This window comes from Podarcis bocagei (genome assembly GCF_964188305.1).
Source record: "Podarcis bocagei genome assembly, chromosome: 6".
Classification (NCBI taxonomy): Eukaryota; Metazoa; Chordata; class Lepidosauria; order Squamata; family Lacertidae; genus Podarcis; species Podarcis bocagei.
Genome location: NC_138130.1, coordinates 58208666 through 58224290, shown reverse-complemented (window position 1 = coordinate 58224290; position 15625 = coordinate 58208666). Strand labels below are relative to the sequence as shown.

The 15625-nt window shown below is 41.2% G+C and overlaps 1 long non-coding RNA gene across 1 annotated transcript; it reads right to left on the bottom strand.

Moving 5' to 3' along the window:
- Positions 1 to 941: 941 nt before the first annotated feature.
- LOC308590082 lies at positions 942 to 14745 on the bottom strand. Its single transcript, XR_014009687.1, has 3 exons — positions 14618 to 14745; positions 12509 to 12562; positions 942 to 1370 (listed from the first exon to the last, which is right to left on the bottom strand). It is a non-coding gene; the product is annotated as an uncharacterized lncRNA (long non-coding RNA).
- Between the last annotated feature and the right edge of the window lie 880 nt (positions 14746 to 15625).

The window sequence follows — 15625 nt, the reverse complement described above, 5'->3', positions numbered from 1 at the left end:
TATTGATGCAGCCCAGAATTGCATTGGCTTTTTTAGCTGCCGTGTCACACTGTTGGCTCATGTCAAGTTTGTGGTCAACCAAAACTCCTAGATCCTTTTCACATGTACTGCTCTCAAGCCAGGTGTCACCCATCTTGTATTTGTGCCTCTCATTTTTTTTGCCCAAGTGCAATACTTTACATTTCTCCCTGTTAAAGTTCATCTTGTTTGTTTTGGCCCAGTTCACTAATCTGTCAAGGTCATTTTGAAGTGTGATCCTGTCCTCTGGGGTGTTAGCCACCCCTCCCAGTTTGGTGTCATCTGCAAATTTGATCAGGATGCCTGTGATGGGATGATGAGCTGCTTGTGCGTAAAATCCCTGTCCCTCAGAGTTTGGTTAAGTCCGCAAACCTCTGTCTGTAACGGAGCCCCTTAATCATGGCTCCATCAGTCGCTGGCAGATTCCAACAGTGGTTGCTTCCGGAATCTCTTCCAACATAAAAGCTCCTTAATGGAAACGCGTCTTCTGGACTCTCGGCGTGACAGTTTCCGGCGAGGAGTGGGTGTCCCTATAGGAGGTCCTGAAACCTCCCCACTGTTTTCGCTGGAAGTGTCTCTGAGCCATCCCTGCTGCTCACTTTCCCTCGGAGCTCCTCCTCTCCCCCTGCTGGTTCCCTCTTCAGCTGCTGAGTCTCTCCCAACCTCTGTGAGCCCTTCCACCTCCTGTCCTTCCGATGGCAGTTCCCTGACAATGCCCTTGAGTCCATCATCCAAGTCATTGATAAAGATGTTGAATAAGACCGGGCCCAAGACAGAACCCTGTGGCACCCCACTAGTCACTCTTCTCCAGGATGAAGAGGAATCATCATGGCCTAGAACCATTGATAGCTTTATCTTCGATGAACTTCCCTAATCCTCTTTTAAAGCCATCTGTTACTTGTAAGAGTTAACTCCATAGCTTAAACTGGCACTGTATTTTGTCTGTCCCAAATCCTCAGACATTCAGCTTCATTAGATACTCCCAAGTTCTAATATAGCACAAGAGGGATAAAATCTTTTTTCTGTCCTGCACCATAAATAACTTTATATACCTCGTGCCCAAACTTTTTTTCAAAGAGGGCCAGATTTGATGAAGTGAACATGCGTGAGGGCCGACCAAAGTTGACTGTTTTTTAGGATTGAAGTTGTTGAGCTTTTTTTACGATTTTACTCCACAGTTGTTGCAGCATTCCTCTTAGGATAGGAAAGCTGCTCTGTTCCCTTGATTGTTACGATTGACTTTATCTGAACCTTTTCCAACTCTACATTGAGGTGAAAGGACCTGCTTGTCTTCTTTCTTCCCACTCCTGCCTCCTTAACAGGCGGTCATTTGATCTCCATTGCCCCCTCATCTTTGAAAAAAATAAAACCAAACAATGGAACACCTTGAAACAAAGCTTGTCTTCAAGACGGAAACCATAAAGAGAACTGACAGGATCAAAAAAGAAATTCTCTCTTGAGGATTGTCCTACATGCAAATGTAATTGTTTCAGAGATGTTAAGTTAAAGTGGAGCCTCCCTCCCTCTGTGCCCCCACCAGTCTTGTACTTGTCAGCTTTCAGTACTCACACACAGATGTTTCAGGAGTCATTCATGCATGCAGCAATGTAAAACATATTGGGACTAGCTGTTTCAGAATGAGGCTGCCCTCTTTCCCTTTGTGACGGAAGACGTGGTTGTCAGAAAGGAAATGCCTGAAAGACCTCTGTCAGAGAGACTTCTCAAAGGTGGTGGTTCTCTGAGTGAGAGGGATGAGCTTATAGCATACTGGGCAAAGCATATTCAGAACTCTGGTCCTACTCAAATATTACATTATCAGTGTATAGCAGAAGCTTCAGTCCTGTTCAATGAGGCTGATACAAACCAATTGAAGTCAAAGGGATTTGAGAGGTCTGTGTGCAAGACTGCAGCTCTAGAACATAGGAGGCAATTACATTCCTCAGAACCTAGAAAACGTGAATATTGTAGAGACTTTTAGATTGCATTTAGATTACAATACTTTCCATTTTGGCTTTCTTTAAAAAATGAAATGGTGTCCCTCAGCCAAAAATAGCCCTTTTTCTAGTAATGGGTAGGAAAGTGATTAATCACCTCACCCTCTCTTCAATCATTGATGCTCCAATCAACTTCACACCCCTGGGATTTCCCCTTTAAAAAACCACCCTAAAACATCAGAAGATTGGATAACAACCCTGGACTATTCTGCAGGGTTTGTATATATTGCTCCTTCTCAGCCACTAACCCCAACAATATGGTTGATGAGCTGCTGTGATGAGCCACAGCCTCCTTCAGCGCGCGCGCGCGCGCGCACACACACACACACACACACACACACACAATCTGTGATGATCTCTGTTGCCATTGGCAGGACAGTTTGGACTTGCTTCTCCTCCAACCCCACCCCACCTTCTTCTTATGGAATAAGATTTGAGTTAGAAAGAGGACAGACTCCTGGATTTTTACGCTGCTTTCTGTACAGCTCTCACTTCTGGCCCAGAGAAGACCAACGAAAGAGCTACAGAATGAACCAGGAAGTCCCTTCTCTAGGCAATGGGTCTTTCTTTCTTTTGCCTCTCTAAATATGACTGCTTCTCTGAATGTCACAGAATTATAGAGTTAGAAACAACCATGAGGGTCATCCAATCCCCTGCAATGCAGGAACCTTTTGCCCAACGTGGGGCTCAAACCCACGACCGAGATCAAGTCTCATGCTCTCCTGACTATCTCAGGTTTCATTGCATTTAGTTCCCTCTTTGATGAAGAACAATGGAAAGTGTCTGTGGATTCATTTTTTAAAAAACCCCTCAGTATTTGTGTAAAACACTGTGTGCTCTTTTTGCCTTGTATCTATGCCACTTTCAGGTCAAGAGGCTGGCTTTTGTAATAAAATAAGAACTGGGGGCGCAGCCAGGGCAGCATAAGGCCAGTGGGTGGCATTGTTTGAACAAAGCCACATAGCAACTCTACTAGAAAGAAAAAAAATGTACTTCAATATGCAGGGGCTGGGCTCAAGTTTTCAGGGGGAAATGAAGAGCTAATCCTTAGCCTGAGCATCTCTCTGTGTGTCTTTGCCAACTCCGTTATGTGTGAAATTAAGGGCAATGTAGGAAAGGAATGCATTTTAAAGTTTTTGCTTTCCAAGGACAATGATAGAAATAACCTTTTGGTGCCACCCACATTGAGTTTTAGGATTGCTCATTACAAGACCCTAATGCAAAATGCATAGGTGTTATTTAGTAGCAGCAAATACAACAGTCATTAACAAAGGAGATCAGAAGGAAGTCAATGCAGTAGAAATAATTCATGAAAACAACTTGTCCTCTACAGCAGGCCCAGCTGTCCTGAACTGCTGTAAGAAAACTGCAGCCGAGACAGATAATTAAAAGGAAAATTGACTGGGAGTTGCTATAAAATGCAGGCCCCTCACAGAGGAAAACAAAATCAAAGCTTCTGTTTTCCCCTTTGCTTTCTTATATCTTCATAGCCTACTGTGCTTGGTTTACTCACTAGTTTTTCTTAGTGAGCCTGCAAGTTCTACTGAGGTGATAAACTTGTACCACTCCAAATTGCAGATGGAGGACACTCATAGGATTGAATATTGTAGCATGCCACCCCAATCTCTGAGCAGTTCAAGATTCCAGGGGATCCAGGCACACATTCAGGATTTTTGTTTCCTTCGGAATGAGGTACAACAGAGACTGTGGTGTCTTTATGCTACATGGTTTTTTTTACACACGCATATATACAACCTGAGTCTATGATGGAGGGGTTCACAAGCATTAATATCACAAGATAGTCTTGCTCCCCAAAAAGCCACAGCCTTGGATTTAAACATTGCTATAACTCTCTGGCTTCCCAGCCTGTTGCTTCTAGCTTCTAGTTCTAACTACCAGCCAGTTGAAGAAGGGGTCCTGCACATTTGCCCTCTGGTGCTGAGCTGTTTCCTCTGTTCACTTAATGGCCCATTATCTAGCCTATCAGCAAACCAGGAATTTAAATCTTCACTTATGTTTTAACATTTGCTGGATTCAGGGATTAGAAAGGTCTCGGCATACAGCCTACTCCCCCTCCCCCCCAAAAAAACCCTCATAAAATGCTCCTCCACACAAACATTTTCCCTCATAGGAAAAAGAAAAAAAAACATATTAGGAGAGAAAAAAGAAAGGAGGAGAGAATGTGTGTAGCTCCTTCCCACAATGTCCACACAGCCTCCAATGCTAGGCCTGGCAGTTGCTTCCCTGACTACTATATTGAGCTGAAAGGGGGGATTCCAAGTGTGTTTGACTGAACACATGTAGAATCCCATGCATGTAGAATCAGGAACCCCATGCATTGAGGCTCCAGATCTAAGCATGTTCATGTGAAGAATTCAGCTTCAGCACTTCCACCCAATGTGCAAAAGTCGGAGGCTGGGGCATGCACATTGCCACACCTCCCTCAATGTATTTTTAAGAACACCACTTGAATAAGGCTTAGAGGTCAGGGAGGAGAGTTTTCCTGCCACATCAGTACAACAGTTTCCTCAGAGTTTTATTCATTATTGGCTTATTTTCTAGCTTCTGTTGGCAAGTCAGTGATCTTGACTTGCTGGGGATTAATTTGAATAAAATTAGGTTTTAGGTTTCATTTAGGAGAGCAGGGTCAGCGTATCCCCTTCTGCATGGCATCCCATCAATTCCAACTTCTCCAGCACATCACCTGCTCCTTGAGGAGGCAGTAGCTAATTAAATCTCTAATTATTATTTACACTATTTTTGAAGAAGCTAGCTTACACATAAAAACAGTGTATTTTTCCACAGCAATTCCTAGAGTGTGATGATTCTTTTTTTTTTTAAAGAATCCTGCAAGGTATACAATGAATATTCATTGTGAAGTTAGGTTATGACACCCACATCTTTTCGCAGAGCTTTAAGGGTGAACTTAAAGGATGACAGAGGGATCAAATTATGTACCTGTAAAAGCAATGAGTTTCATTTTAACAGATATATACTTAAGCTGCCAGGGATGGGTTGATTAATGTAGCACCTCAGTGGATTTATGGTTTCCCTCTAAGTAGCACCAAGCAATATTTTATGCCAAAAACATGCAACCGGATTGATCTTCCTGTAGAAAAATAACAAAATAAAACAAAAAAATCCTCACCGCTATGGCTAATCTTTTGATCCTGTCAACGGAATGAATTTTACTTATGCTGTGGTGGGCAAAAAAAATGAGAGAAGCTCTTTATAAGAATGCAGAACATATTCCTCCGTATTTATATAACTGTAATACAGTTTAGGACATACTGTTAAGGAGAGTAATCTGCAAATATTGTGATAATTTATTAATCATAATGTGATTGTGTACTCTGGATATACAGGCAGGTAAAAATCATGTCATCTTTGGGGGGGTTACCTACTGCAAATTAAACTGCTGATCTATATTTCTGCTGCTGCTACTCTCAGTGTTACTTTAGGAACACAGGAAGATGTGTTGTACTGAGTCAAACCATTGGCCCATTTAACTCAGTATAGATGACACTGACTGGGAGTGGCTCTGAAGTATTTCAGGCATGGTTCTCTCCCAGAGAACCAGGAGAAGCCAGAGATTGAACCTGGACCTGCATGCGAACCAGATGTTCAACCTATTCCAATCTTGGCCCATCACAGGGTTCAAGTTGGCTTCTGGGGCCATTTCCACAAAACCACACCCTCTTGTACATCAGCTGACATCAGTCATCTGATGGGCAGGGGCAGATGGTCTAATTCTGCTGGGTGCTTCTTCACCAACACATTCTTTGCAGGGAACATCCTTACAAAGCAGACGCTCGCAGCCACCAGGATTGCACTCTGATCATCCATTATGGCATATAGATTAGAGCAGCACATGCGTGTTTATATAAAGCTTCTAGGTAAAGCTCAGGAAGGCTAACATATTAAACGATGAGCCTCCCTTACATAGATGCTTCTACAAAGGAGAGACACTTGCAGGAAAAAAATACATTTTGAAAGCAAAAAGGTGGATGGATAAATATTTTAACAAATAAAATCTGAGTGCAGTCTTATACCCTATGTTGTGACAGAAAAAAATTCTTAAACTGCATTTTCTTAAGACGTATTATAGGATCTAGGGGCTCAGCTCTTAAAAACTGTCATATGATATGGATTATTTAACTTGTTCACATAATTTAAAAGTTAAACATTAATCTGACATATGGGGAGGTGTTGTTCACTGCTTGCTTATCATGCCACATATTTTTTATATTCCACCTGACATTCATAGAATTACTAAATATAAAGTTAGATATGTAAGGCTACATACTCAAAAGCAATGATTATAAGAAAAGTAAGAAATAAGGTTTTTTTAAAGCAACAAGAGCAACACTGCAGTGTCTTTGCTGCAGCAACACGACAGAGGGTCTCATGACATCTGGACTATGAATACATTTATCCGGGCTTAGATGTGAATGGACTAGAATCATAGAATCTTAGAGCTGGAAGGATCCCAAGGGTCATCTAGTCCAACACCCTGCAATGCAGGAATCCCAGCTAAAGCATCCATGACTCTCCAAGGAAGGAGAGTCCAGCGCCTCTCATGGGAGTCTGTTCCACTGCCAAACAGCTCTTACTGTCAGAAAGTTTTTTTCGAATGTTTTGTCAGAATCTGTTCTCTTGCAACTTGAAGCCATTGGTTTGAGTCCTACCCTCCAGAGGAGGAGAAAACAAGCATGCTTCCTTTCCCATGTGACAGCCCTTAAGATATTTGATGATGGCTATCATATCTTCTCTTTTCCAGGCTAAACATACTCAGCTCCTTCAACCGTTCCTCATAAGGCTTAGTTTCCAGACTCTTGATCATCTTGGTTGCCCTCCTCTGCTTGTCAACATCCTTCTTAAATTGTGGTGCCCAGAATTGGACACAGTATTCCAGGTGTGGTGTGACCTGCTGTGTACTGGATCTTAACAAGTTTTTTTTTATGACACAAACTCTCTGCAAGTATTTTAATTGGCCACACTATTAACTCTCTTAGGGGAACAAGCACTATTAAGCTCTATCCCTGTCACTGTCACCCTCCATGACAATGAAGTGTTTGATTCCTATTCAAAACCTGTGTGATTTAGAGTCACCCATGATTATAGTGGGAACTGTGGATAGTGACATTGTTGCAAGGACATCTCTCCCAAATGATGCTACCCACATGGGGATTATATTGCCCGATGACAACAATATTGATTAGAAGATTTGCAGATTAGAGGCTGGTGCAAATAAATGCTTAACACATGGAAGAAAGTGAATTGTTTTTGTATAGTTGTTCACTACGCAGGGTGGGTAGGGGTGGACAAAAAACAAAAATGCTGTTGGGCTGGTTTGTCACAGAATGGAAAGAAAAATCCTTTACATTCCATGTGACTTTTTAAAGACAAAGGTGTGTGTGTGTGTATAATGAATGCATTAACAAAAGCACACACACTTACGTGGTGGTCTGAATTGAAAGTGCTTGTGGTCCAAAGACTTCTCGCCTGCCATCTTTTATTATTTCTAAAGAGTAATTTCTTTTTTTTTAATAAATATTTTATTAAGTTTTCACAATAGGCAAGCATACATAAACATAAAGAAATACAAAATCACAAAAAACAATACAATACAAAAATACAAACACATCAAGGAAAAAGAAAAAAAGATAAAAACACATATAGTAACAAAAAACAAAAATTCCCTCTTTCTTAATTTCTCATTTTCAATTAGCTTATTTTCCCGACTTCCTCACGTCTCCCGTTCTTGTATCCCTTTTTAAAAAATTAATTCAGCAAATTCATATCCTATTAATTTATCTGTTGTTAGTCCAATCTTACATTTTACTTTGTTACTAAAGCCCCTGCGATTCATTTCAATGTCCTTAACATTCATAAATTTTACAGTATTTCTGCAAATAAATTTTAAATTTCTTCCAATCTTCCTCCACCGTCTCCTCTCCCTGGTCTCGGATTCTGCCAGTCATTTCCGCCATCTCCATATAGTCCATTAGTTGCATCTGCCAATCTTCCAAGGTGGGTAGATCTTGTGTCTTCCAATGCTTTGTGATGAGAATTCTTGCTGCTGCTGTAGCATACATAAAAAAAGTTCTATCCTTCTTTAACACCGATTGGTCCACTATGCCCAGGAGGAAGGCCTCTGGTTTCTTCGGGAAAGTATATTTAAATACCTTTTTCAGTTCATTATATATCATTTCCCAGAAGGCCTTGATCCTTGGGCACGTCCACCAAAGGTGAAAGAATGTACCTTCAATCTCTTTACATTTCCAACATTTGTTATCGGGCAAATGATATATTTTTGCAAGCTTGACTGGGGTCATGTACCACCTATACATCATTTTCATTATATTTTCTCTTAAGGCATTACATGCCGTAAACTTAATCCCGGTGGTCCACAACTTCTCCCAGTCAGCAAACATGATGTTATGACCTATGTCTTGTGCCCATTTTATCATTGCCGATTTACTGTTTCTTCCTCAGTATTCCATTTCAACAGCAGGTTATACATTCTCGAAAGTATCTTTACATTGGGTTCTAGCAGTTCTGTTTCCAACTTTGATTTTTGCACCTGGAAACCAATTTTTTTATCCAAGTTATAAACCTCTCTTATCTGAAAATAATGTAGCCAGTCCCGCACCTTCTCCTTAAGCTTGTCATAACTCTGCAATTTCAGTTTGTCACCCTCCTGTTCTAAAATTTCCCAATATTTTGGCCATTTGTCTTCCATGTTGAGTTTTTTTCAAAGCTTTCGCCTCCATAGGTGATAGCCACCTTGGAGTTTTGGTCTCCAAAAAGTCTTTGTACCTTATCCAGACATTGAACAGTGATTTCCTGACAATATGGTTTCTAAATTCCTTATGAGCTTTAACCTTGCCATACCAAAGATATGCATGCCACCCAAATACATTATCACTTCCTTCAAGATCCAAAACATCTGTATTTTCCGGAAGTAGCCATTCTTTCAGCCAGCAGAAAGCTGCGGCCTCATAATAAAGTTTTAAGTCTGGCAGGGCAACCCCCCCTCTGTCTTTAGCATCAGTAAGAATTTTAAATTTTATTCTGGGCTTTTTGCCCTGCCAGACAAATCTAGATATATCTCTTTGCCACTTCTTGAAACAGTCCATCTTATCAATGATTTGCAATGATTGGAATAAAAATAACATTCTAGGCAATACATTCATCTTAATAACAGCGATTCGACCCAGCAAGGAAAGCTTCAAGTTCGTCCAAATTTCCAAATCTTTTTTCACCTCTGACCAGCATTTTTCATAATTATCTTTAAAAAGATTTACATTCTTAGATGTCATGTTCACCCCCAAGTATTTTACCTTCTTTACTATTGTTAGATCTGTCTCATTCTGAAACCCCTCTCTTTCTATTTGTGTTAAGTTTTTCTCCAAAACCTTGGTTTTCAATTTGTTCAATTTAAAGCCTGCCACTTGACCAAATTCCTGGATTACTTCTAAGGCCCTCTTAGTACTAGGTATCGGCTCCTGTAGTGTCATAACAAGATCATCTGCAAAGGCTTTAAGTTTCTAAAGAGTAATTTCACCCTCCTAAAAATGACAACTTGGAATGCAGGGCTTCTGCCACTGTGTACATTGAAAACAATGTAGAAAGTCCTGCCGGGAGCAACAACTCTTGATAGCATGCTGTTGCTCTCACAGGGAATTTTATGCAGTTTGCATTCAATTCCCTCTTAGCATCTTAGGGGTGATTGAACATAACATATGTAAAAATATATAGGTAAAATACATAAAGCATGCAGACTGTACATAAAATATGAACAATACACAGAACTCCCCCTGAGAGAAAATGGCACACTTTAAAACCTGTTGCTCCTAACAGTACTTGCTACATTGATTTCATTGTGTGCTGGAGCTCCTAGCTTTACCTAGTGATACACACTCTTAAAGGTAAAGGGACCCCTGACCATTAGGTCCAGTCACAGACGACTCTGGGGTTACAGCGCTCATCTCACTTTACTGGCCGACGGAGTTGGCATACAGTTTCTGGGTCATGTGGCCAGCATGACTAAGACGCTTCTGGCGAAACCAGAGCAGCACACAGAATGCCGTTTACCTTCCCACCGGAGCGGTACCTATTTATCTACTTGCACTTTGATGTGCTTTCGAACTGATAGGTGGGCAGGAGCTGGGACCGAGCAATGGGAGCTCACTCCGCCGCAGGGATTCGAACCTTAGGTGGGTTTAATTACTTTTTCAAGAAGACATGAAGACAGGATTTATTCCCTGCTTTCCCTTTCCTGTCAAACAGCAGATTGGCATAATGTTAATGTCCAAGATGACTACATTTTGGCAACCTTGACTAAGTAAGCTTGGTTAAGCAAGATGTTCCCAGCCTACTTCTAATGAGAGATTTCAATGCCAGAGTTGGGAGTGATCACAATGCATGGGACAACTGCATTGGGCACTTGAGTATTGGCAGCATGAATGAGAATGGACAAAGGCTGCTTGAGATGTGTCCATATCACAGCTGCTGCATCATGAACCTGTTTTTCTCTACTAGGTTGAAACAGCAAGTGTCCTGGAGACATCCAAAGTCAGGTCACTGGCACCAGAGGAGCTTGATTGTCACCATGCAATTGACACTGAACTATGTTTGTGTCACATGGCTATCACAATGCTGACTGTGACGCAAATCACTCCCTGTTGGCAAGCAAGGTCCATCTCCTGCCAAAAGGACCAATACCACAAACAAGAAAGTGTGGTCAAATCAACATTGCCAGAATACCTGAACTTTGTGGACTATATTCTGCCTTGGTTAGACCACACCTGGACTACTGTGTCTGGTTCTGAGCACCACAATTTAGGAAGGTTGTTGACAAGCTGGAATGTGTGCAGAGGAGGGTAACTAAGATGATCAAGGGTCTAGAAGCCAGGTCTTATGAAAAATGGTTGAAGGAGCTGGGTATGTTTAGCCTTAAAGTTTGAGAGGAGTTTGAGAGGAGATTTGATAGCCATCTTCACATATCTCAAGGGAAGATGGAGCAAGCTTGAGTTCTCCTGCTCTGGAGGGTAGGTCTCATAGCAATAGCTTCAATTTACAAGAAAGGAGATGGCTGCCAAGCAATAAGTTAAGTAAACAGATATGCAATTGGCTAGTATTCTCATAGTTTGAAAACATTATTAAATAAAGAATGATTAGGAGTTATGTCTAACATTAGTCATACTTTGGTTCATTAATTTAAATGGGCCTACTCTAAGTAGAACTTGGCTACAACCCTGTGGCTGCAATCCTGTATACACCTATCTTACTTTAAGATAAGTCCAACTGGAGCCACTGGAACTTACTTCTGAGTAGACATGTATAGAATCCCACTGTACCTGCTCAAATGTTTGAAATTCCTGCTTTGAACTCCCAGTTTAATTTAATGGGCACCCATGGTTAATGCTGCAAATGTGTATTAAACATGAAGAATAGCATGCATGATTTAAAAAATTATTCATGTCTTCTCATTTTATGTGTAAATAAAATATATTTTCCTCTAATTTAACAGGACATTCCTGCTGCTGCTTCTTTTTCTTTTTTCTTTTTAAAAAAAACATTTTGCAGTGCAGGTAAGATTAAGATATCATTTATAGTGGAGTGAAACTGGGATGATTTTTTTATTTAAAAAAGTGCAAGTCTCCATAATTAAAATCATATTGCTAATTACTCTAGTGCTCAGAAAAATGCTGTTATTGTTTTCAATTAGTGGTGATGTAACTAGCTGGAAGAATTTATAAAGGCAGAAGCTGTAAAATGGCTGTATTTTGTCTAAGGGATTCTTTGTAATAAATGGCTAGCTAGCCAAAATTAAATAGATATGACTGGCTCTTCTTAGGGCAAGAAAGGATTTTATAGGACATGATGCCTCAAAGTGCCAACATTCATATTCCACAGTAATAGCAGCAGATTGAAGCCAGGGCACCATTCCAGAAATTATAACGGTTCCTCTCAAAAGAGGTATCATTCACTCTCATAGCAAAACCTGTAGACTAATATATCTTTGTGGGAAAGGGCCCCAAGTGGGTATTTCCATAAGCAAAGCACCAGTGGTATTTGATTCACAGTATCTATTTTCATACAAATATCTACCACCCATCTCTATTTATGCCATTTTCTGAGATAGATATGTGAGCGAGCACAGTGACACAAAAATTATTACCATTGTAACAAAAATATTATGGTAATATAAGCAGTAATGGAGATGAAGATTTGTTTGCTGCATGAGCAGAGAAGGCATCACAAGTTGCTAATTGATACCAGAATAGAATGACTTTAGTAGTTTGCTTGGTTTCTTGACAGGCGGTTCTTTAGGTATGAATCTGCAAGCTCATAAGCCACCGGTAATATCCAATTTTTTTGTCTCCAGTGGCTGGAAGGCACAAACTCATGCAGAATATCTATCTATCTATATATCTCCCATTCATTTGGCTCAGTGAAAGATAAATGAATGGAATGCAGCACAAAACCTAAACTTACCTGTTAAACATGAAGGTTTTGAGCAAATTTCTTTTCACTGAGCCCTGTGAAATAAAACAACTTAGTTATTCTCTTTATATCAGTGCCACATCACACGTATTATGATCCCAACAGCTCAGAGGAAAATAACTGACATCTGTGGCAAGATGATTTCTGTCAGACTGTTTTATGAAGTAGGGGGTCAGACCCTTTCTGTTAGATCAGCTGATAAGACAGCTTTAGTAATCTACTTATCCAATAATATCTATAAAGGGAGTGTGAGTAGTTAAGGAAAGGAAACATAAGACATTTCAAAAAACTAAGTTATTGCCCTGTTTCCTTCAAAGCCTTCTATATTTACAGAAAGATAAAGTATTAACTTATCTTGATCAAACTACACACTATGCCATTTGTGGTGCAATTGTCATTAGTACCATGCCATACAGAGTGCAGTTCAACACTTACCACCATCTGCCTCAAACCAATGATAATAAATCAACCAATAGTGTTTCACTCATGGCGTAATTGCAGTGGGCCAATTATAAAACAAAAGTTTGAGGCAGAAAGTTGATAAGCACTATTCACTACCCAGCATTAACTGTCACATTTTTTCCTACTTAAGCAGGTCTTCTAAATAATAAGTGCAGACTTACAGACACCACCAATATCTTGAATAATGTCCAGGAAACAGCAGAAATTATAATAATTGTCAGGGAACTGCCATTGGCTCAGGGGCGAGAGGGGAAAAGCTGGATGGATTACAGAGAGCCCCCAAAGATCATGGGAAGCAGCCCCTCCTCAGTGGAGGAGAGTAGCCACACCTCTAGTGGAGAGGAACTTCAGGGCTCGCAGGAAGCGAGGCAATGCCAGGACACCTTGCCTGAGCAAAGAGGGAAGGAGAGAGGTCCTCCGTTACCCACGCCCTCCTTGCGCAGTAGGCTTCCGCGCAGAGAGGGGAAGCGCAGACTGGGTGTTAAGAAACTACTCTGCTGGGGAAGGTTTAAGGACTGCCCACTTTCAGATTCTGCCAGTGAATGAGCAAGCCACGGAACAGTGGCGCTCTGCATGATGAAGGTTTTTTTGGCACCAATAACAAGGCTTTACAACAGACCAGGGAGGCATTTGCCTGATTGTTCTCGAGCAACCCCCGGATACCCTTACAGCAATCTGAGAGTCCCTGACTTTGCTCGAGGGTAGCCGTCTGAAGGCAGCACGATGAGCCTGACCGGACCAGCTGTGGAGACGGAGCAGGAAGCTATGGTGCGAGGGCTAATTGAGAGGAACCGAGACCTCGAGGCACACGTTGCTATGCTGTCAGCCCAGGTGAAGGAGAGGCGAGCACAGGATGGTCAGGTCAGAGCCACCCCGATCAGAAGGAAGGTCCCAGGGCTAGTGAATAAGTTTGGAGGAAAGCCCCAAGATTACAACGCGTTCCGGACAGAGATACAATACGCGTTGGAATTACAAGAAGGGTAGTTTGCTAGCAACCGAGAGAAAGTTGCAACCTCCTGATACCCTTACAATAATGTTAAACTATATATTTACATGCATCTAATCTAGCTAGAAACCATTACTTTTGAAATACAACACTTTGGATTCCATGAGAAATATCTCAGATATACAACTCTACAGTTCTTCTCCAACTTGGGTTTAAATACATTTTCCCTAGGGTTCCTTGGTCCACTCTAGAAAAATACACAAGACCTCCAATCAGTAGCAGATGGCCAGGGAAGGTGGGGTGTCAGCAAACACCTAATTTCCAGTTATCCATGTCACTACTGCATAATGGAATAGAAAGATGGAGGGTCAAGGAACAGTATCGTGGATACATGCCAGCAGGAGTGCTGGGTCAGTTCTGCCAGTGTGTTGGCACCACTCCAAACTCACCACTGGCCTGCAGCATTCTGCATTGTCCATAAGAGATGCTCAACATGGAGAACTTTATGGTAGTGTAAACATGAGGTTACCAGCACATGTGACCCAGTGGCAAATCAATCCTTCTCCAGGTGAGGGCACAGTTGATGTATTAGCTTAAGTAGGTGATAAGGGCTGTTTGCCATAGAGGTCACCTGGGCCTCTATGGACAAAGATGGTGCAAATTGCACTCCTAAACTGCATACCTGCTGCTTCAAAAGGGAATCCAAATCCAAACTTGTTGATTCTGGGAACAACTCAGCCACAATGTCACTGTCCTAGCAGGATTCATCTTCAGTCTGGGGTCTCTCATTCAGTTCTTAATTCTTCTAAGGTAAGAAAGAGCAAAAGACAAGCCCCCCCCCAATATAATTAATATGGATTTTGGAGATTTAATTAAACTAATAAAGGTACAGTATTGTCTGATATGGATTGTGGAGAAAAGTGACTTCTTATTACTTTATCCTCAAAAGCCATACCTGTTTGTCTATATTTTGACAGGCTTAATCCACTCTGGAGGGGCCTCTGTGCCTACGAATTTCACCTGCTTCTGCCAAAAGGAAAGAAAGTCATAGCCACTTTTATTTTGCGTAAGGGTGAATGGAGGACTCAGAGCTTCATTTTACACAAAATTGATCAGAACCTTAATCAGAGACAGAAACAGACACAGTACAGAGCAACTCAGCAATAAAAAAAGCACATATACACGCACTGTTAAGCAAAAATAGGTATATGAACTCACATTTCTTTGTAATTCTTTTGTATATGCAGAGCAAAGTGCAAGACAAGCAAATGTCCACAATGTACAGCTTGCTGGTATACAGATATACTAACAAAAATCTGTGACTTTATAGAAAATGGCTGTGTTGGGAGCAGAAACTACTATATACAAGAGACAAAGGGAAAGAAGGGCTCAGAATAGATCATGTATCTTGTTTTCCTTGAAACAGGTTCTGTTTATAAAAAAATAATAATCCAAGAGTACAGCAGCCCAGCATGGAAGGATCTAATTTAGTTGATGGCTGTAGATGAGTTTCTGACATGCTGGCTGGTAGAGTATGCGAGCCACAGGTGGTTCAAATCACATAGACTGCTCCGTGCAAAGACTGAGGCATTTTCTCACATGGTTTACTCATCCCCACTAATGACATGGAGAGAGCGGTGATGTTTCTTTGGGCTAATCAATCAACCTCTGCCATCCCTAGCAGCCCTTC